Source organism: Phyllostomus hastatus, unplaced genomic scaffold (assembly GCF_019186645.2).
Source record: "Phyllostomus hastatus isolate PE091 unplaced genomic scaffold, TTU_PhHast_1.1 phas_contig_524, whole genome shotgun sequence".
Taxonomy (NCBI): Eukaryota; Metazoa; Chordata; class Mammalia; order Chiroptera; family Phyllostomidae; genus Phyllostomus; species Phyllostomus hastatus.
The window spans coordinates 636,172-642,350 of NW_025333900.1; the positions used below are offsets into that span (position 1 = coordinate 636,172).

Consider the following 6,179-nt stretch of genomic DNA (forward strand, 5'->3'; position numbering starts at 1 on the left):
ACATATAAAATATTAGTATGTACTCAGTCACATACTACTGTAACTCAGTTATCTGTTTTCTTATTGTTTCTAATGTATGTTTCATTCTCCCTTACACCCATGCTAAGATTGGTCTTCTGTTTCTTAATACATATAATCAGTGTAATGACAGACAAATAATGAAAATTATAAACTTGGCTTCAGTATCATCCTTTTATAATGGGCCAACATGTGGCTTTCAAGGACACTTGGGTATCACCATCCCACTTTTCATCAGTAAAGTGAAAGAGTATGAAGGAACAGTTGTGGGAGATTTGTATACATCAGGCTTGGAAGTGGCACACATCACATGTGGGAGCATTCCATGGGCACACCTAACCACAATGGAGGCTGGGAAATGAATCTGGTTGGGTGCCCAGGCGGAAGGGAAGAAGAGATTTTGGTGAAGAGCTGAAGTGTCTCTGTCACAAAAGTCATTCGACAAGGAGGTTTCCTTCTATAGTCATTATATATTTTGAGCCTCCAAAGTCTTACTAAAGCAAGAGGGCAGTTTGGAAGAGGAGCAGTTAGTTTGGGGGGATGGGAAGTCAGAAATCAAGCTAGGTGTCATTCATTGGCAGGGTTTGTCCCACCCTTTTGAGACCACAGCTTTTTCAACCAGAGGAGTAATTGTCTCAGCGTTTCAGTCTCCTGAAGTTCCCTATGGACTGTCACTGGAGCTGCCTCAGCCAAGCACATCAGAGGCTGGGACTGAGCACACACACACACACACACGCAGCAATTTCTCCCCACTCTCTCTGGGTGTTGGGACACCTTTTCCCTTCTCTCCAAACTAAAAACAAGGGGGCTGACTTCTTCTGCAGCTCTCTCTGTTGGCACCTATGTCCATGTCCATGTTTTTTATTATTATTATTTTATTGTTGTTCAGTTACAGTTGTCTGCATTTCCCCCCAGTACTTCCCCCGACCCCAGCCAAACCCACCTCCCCCACCTTGCTTCCACCCTTCCCCTTGGTTTTGTCCTTGTGTCCTTTATAGTAGTTCCTGAAAACACTTCACGCCCCCCTCCCGCCCTCGCACTGTCCTGAGCCCAGCTCAGGGAACACAGAGGAAAAGACATAGAAAGCAAACAGCCTGTTCAATAGCACTTCAAATTCTCATCCTCTTCCCCAATCCACTAGCTCCTCTTTACTTTCCAAATTCCTCCCTGCACGCTGTTTCAGTAGCTACACTTCATAGGAGACAATGGATGAAGAATGTTTACTCCATCTTACCCTGAAACAGATTCTGACATTAATTTTATACTTGCTTAAGTTTTGATTCAAGTATAAAACAAAAGCAACAACAAAAAACGTCAAGAAATATAGTGTAGCTTCCATAAGTATTCTTAATGTTAAGATGAAATAATATTGTGTAAGTGACAGCAATTGGGAGGGAAAAGGGAGGAAGTTTAAATATGCTGATTTCCTTATTTTCCACAGCTTCGGTTAAAAAATATTTGAAGTAGCTAAAATTCAGGAAGAATCCACAGAAAAGCTAGTAATGATAGCTACCCGAGGAGCACTAACTGTCTGGGAAACAGGGGTGAAGGGTGACTTTTTACACTTCAGCCACGTGAATATATTATGTTAAAAACAAAACAGGGCAAATAGAGGTAGATGCTTGCCTATCAAGAGAACCCTTCACAAATCCTTTTTGCTTGTTCTTTAGGAGAAATAGCCTTTAGAAGTTGGCATTCCCATGTACTTTTAAAAATCTATTAATATTTAAATAAAACAATAATAAAGGCTAGCATTTATTATGTATAGCTCCAGACTCCACAATACATATATAATATATTATTGAATAATATGTATGAAATATATATTTCTCATTTTACAGATGAGGTAACTGTAAATCAGCAAGGTTAAATAACTTGCCTAATATTCATATCTGGTAAAGCAGCCAGACTAGGACTAGACCCAGGTAGTTGAGCAGTGGAGGTAAGGGGTAGAAAAATATATAATCTACTATAATCTGATTGAAGAGAGGAGGAAGAACAAGTGTAAAGACAGAGGCATATAGTTTTGAATTACTTAGAGTGAGTCAATAACTACACTCTGTTTAGAGGAGACTGAAGTGATAGAGATTATTATAAAAAAAAAAGTAGCCCTGGCTGGTATAGCTCAGTGGATTGAGCGTGGGCTGCGAATCAAAGTGTCGTAGGTTCAATTCCTAGCCAGGGTACATGCCTGGGTTGCAGGCCATAACCCCCAGCAACCGCACATTGATGTTTCTCTCTCTCTCTCTCTCTCTCTCTCTCCCTTTCCTCTCTAAAAATAAATAAATAAAATCTTTAGAAAAAAAAAGAAAAATCAACTCTTTCAAATTATTATGCTGGGTAATTACCATTCTATTCCCTAAAAACAGAGAATATACCTTTTTTGTGACTCACTTACCAGAATTAACCATATGCTGGGCCACAAAGAAAACATCAGTAAATCCCCAAAAGTAGATATAGTACAGATAAGATTCTTTGATTACATTATAATTAAACTATGAACTGCTAACAAATAGAGAACCTCCTCCCCTAAAGCTTAAAATAGTTTTTTTAAATCTCTTTTAAATAACTTCAAAGTAGAAATAAAAACTAAAATGACAGAATTTCTACATAATAACAATAGAAAATATTAATAGAACACTATGTATTAAAAGCTATGGTGTACGTCTAAAGCACTGCTCAGGGCAAATATAAACTTAAATAGTTATGCAGATGTCCTGGACTTACAATGGTTTGACTTACGGTATTTCGACTTCAGGGCGATGTGAAAACCTTACACGTTAGGTAGAAACCACACTCTGAATTTTGAATTTTGATCTTTTTGGGGTTAATGATATGCTTGAAATATAATACTTTCTTGTGATGCTGGGCAGCTGCAGCTAGCAGCAACTCCAAGCCAGCCCCGTGATTATGAGGATAAACTACTGACACCCTGCACAGTGTACTCAGCATTTTAGATAATGTTGCCCAACTGTAGGCTAATGTAAGCATTCTGAACACATTTAAGATAGGCTAGGCTTAGCAGTGATATTCAGGTTAGGTATATTAAATACATTTTCAAATTATGATATTTTCAACTAATGTTGGGTTTATCAGAAGGTAGTCCTATTGTAAATCAAGGAGCATCTGCATAAGAAACAAGAAAAATAAAAAATAAATGAATCAAGCAACTAACATAAAATTTAAAGAAAATAACAAGATAATACAAAGGAACCAGAAGAAACTGATAATAATAAAAGGAACAAAGAGCGGATTAATATACAGAGACATGAAGAATTGGTAAATATATCTAAGACCTAGTTAATTTGGAAAATATAAAATTATTAGCATACATAATCAAATTAAAATTATAAAAAGTATAAATTCACAAAATAAGCAATGTTTTAGAAAAGTTAAAAAAATCACAAGATGCATTGATTAGCACTACAGAATATTTTTAAAAATTGTATATATATAAAAATAAGTTAATTTAGAAAATTTAAAAAGGAACCAGGAAGAGAAAAAAATATCTAAATGGACCAATTGCCATAGGAAAAAATAGTAACTAGAAAACATTGGCAAGAAGCTGCTTCCACCAAAATGTCAATGACAGTTTTACAGTTGCTTACATTCCACCAAATATTTAAGGAAAAGATAAATCCAAATAAAGAGAGCTTCTAATTATTCTGTATAAAGCAAACATGACATAAATTAGGGAAAAAATACCTAAACTAAACATGACTCTAAAGAGGAAACTACAGATCAGTCTTACAGCATTAATGACACAATTCTAGTAAGAGATTAAGATGTGGAATTAAGTAGCATAATAAAAGAACTAGAGATCATGACCAGGTGGCATTAATTCCAGGAATTCAAAGAAAATTTATTAAGAAGTATACTAGTATAATTCCCAAGTGTATAGAACCAAAGGAAGAATCACATGGCCATTTTCATAGATGCTAAAAATACATTCAATAATGCATCAAAATCAAAATTCTGAATAAAATAAGAGATTAAAATTTTCATTTCTATAAATATATTTATAAACTTAGCATGATTCCAATGAAAATGCATCTGTAATATCTTTAAAATTAGAAAGCTCATTTTAGGGTTCCTCTGGAATAATACATGTTGAAGGTTATCAGAAAAAAATTGAGCCGATTGTTGGCTCCTATTGACCCCTCCCTGACCGGGCCCTGGGTCGCCATCCCTGTCCTCTGCCATCCCCCACTGCGCCCTCACCACTGCTCCATTGGGCCTCTGGCCACCATGAAGAAATTCTTCCAAGAGATCAAGGCTGACATCAAGTTTAAGAGCCAGGGGCCCAGATAGACTCTTACGGAGACAGTGAGGGAAAAGGCCCCCAAAGAAAAGAGCAACCAGTCTGTGCTCCAGCGGCCCTGCCAGGGACCCACCAATTAGGCACAGATGGCAGCCACAGTGGCCCTGGCCTGGCTCTAACAGAAGCAGCTGAGGGCCAGGTTGCACGTCACAGGACTTCACCCAGAGCCAGGGTGCCTGAGTCCAAAGAGGAAGGCTTGACTCATTTGACAGTGCCTTGAGGGTATTTCACCTGCCCCACTCACACAGGCCTGAGGAAGGACCAGTGGGACACTCGAATCAAAGAAGCCATTCTCTCACACTTCTCTATTGACCCGGTATCTGCCTCCATCATGAAGATCCACATGTTCATTAAAGATCGGAACAAGGTGAAGCTGCACGTGGACACCATTGCAAAATATCTAGACAATAACCTGCACCCTGCCTGCACCCTGAGCAGGAGAAGTACTGGAAGATCAAGCTGCAGAACAAGATGTTCCAGGAGCACATTAACTGCCTGGAAGGGACCTATGAGTTTTTTGAGGCCATTGGCTTCCAGGAGGCATTGTTGCCATTTCCAGGTCAGAAGGGTCCTAAAGGGTTCTGCATACCAAGTGAGGCTACCCTGGCCCAGCCCCACAGCCTGGAGAAGAACAAAAAGCAGTGGCTGTATGCCCAGCCTGGTCTGTGTGACCAGTCTGGTCCCCTAGCTGCGTGTCTTCTGAACCTTGCCCCAACTTGTCCAGAGTTCGACTTGCCCTCTGACTTCTTCAACCTCATGCCCAAGGAGGTCAAATGGGAGCAGAGGCTCAGGTCCAAGGCGGTGGAGGGGCCGATCATGCTGCAGCCCATGGCCACACGGGAGAAAGAGGAGCAGAGGAAGATGTGCCAGTACACGTACACACTGCCTCACTTTCCTGCGTTCCTCTCTCAGATGGCTGCAGGGGACCTTCTACGCACGGAAGCAGGTGGCAGCACTTTATAGCTTGGTCTGAAGGCCTTGCAGAGTGACTGACTGCCCTTCAAGCTGCTGGCCTCTGATGGGCAGAAGTGGTCAGAGGAGAAATTGGCCTTCAATGAGTGTGGACTGATGACCTCAGCCCTCCTGACCTTCTTGTGGGGCACAGCAGTGCTGGAGGACATCAGAGCCACAGGGGAGGGGTTGGTGGAGTTTCATTTATCCTGAAACTCCAGCTCCTGCTGGCCATCAAGAAGCTCTCTTGAAATAAAAACAGGGTTGACTTCAGCCCCCATGGGTCTCTCTCATGATCTCTTCCTTCCTCTGCCACTGCTCATCTCCCTGTTCCCCCTCCATTCCAAGGCCTCCCAGCTTCCTCTGGGTCTGTTTGCCCAGCCCACTGGTAGGGGAGACCCACTGGCTGGTCCCTGACCACCACCCAGAGAGCTTTCAAGGGACAGCTGCTGTGCTGTCCTTGGTAGCACGGGGTCAAAGCCTTGTCCAGTGGCTATTAACCTGATTAACAGAACCTGAGGCATGACCCAAGGCCACCCTGGGCAGGAGTGTGGGCCTGTAGCGCTGGCCCAGGCCCCACATGCTGTCTGTGGCGTAGGCAACAGGGCTGGCCCAGAGGCTGCCCTCTGGGAATGCTGGCATAGTGGCGTAGGATGGAGAAGCTGAGCCTGCCAAGAGAGAATTCTGTTACTCTAAATTCTGAACCAAAATAATTCTGAACCTTTGACTAGTCAGAAAAATTGAAAATAAAAACTATAAAAGGGAGAACTATCTTAGCAGACACTAAAGCATATTTTATAGCTAAAGATAATAAAAAATGTGTTACTGACACACAAACAAACAAATGGATGGAACAAATGAAATACCACAAATAAGTCTGAGTATATTT

General features: G+C 41.2%; 1 pseudogene; it reads left to right on the top strand.

Moving 5' to 3' along the window:
* The first annotated feature begins 4,266 nt into the window (after window positions 1-4,266).
* On the top strand, window positions 4,267-5,541 carry LOC123824077 (annotated as a pseudogene).
* The last annotated feature ends 638 nt before the right edge of the window (window positions 5,542-6,179 follow it).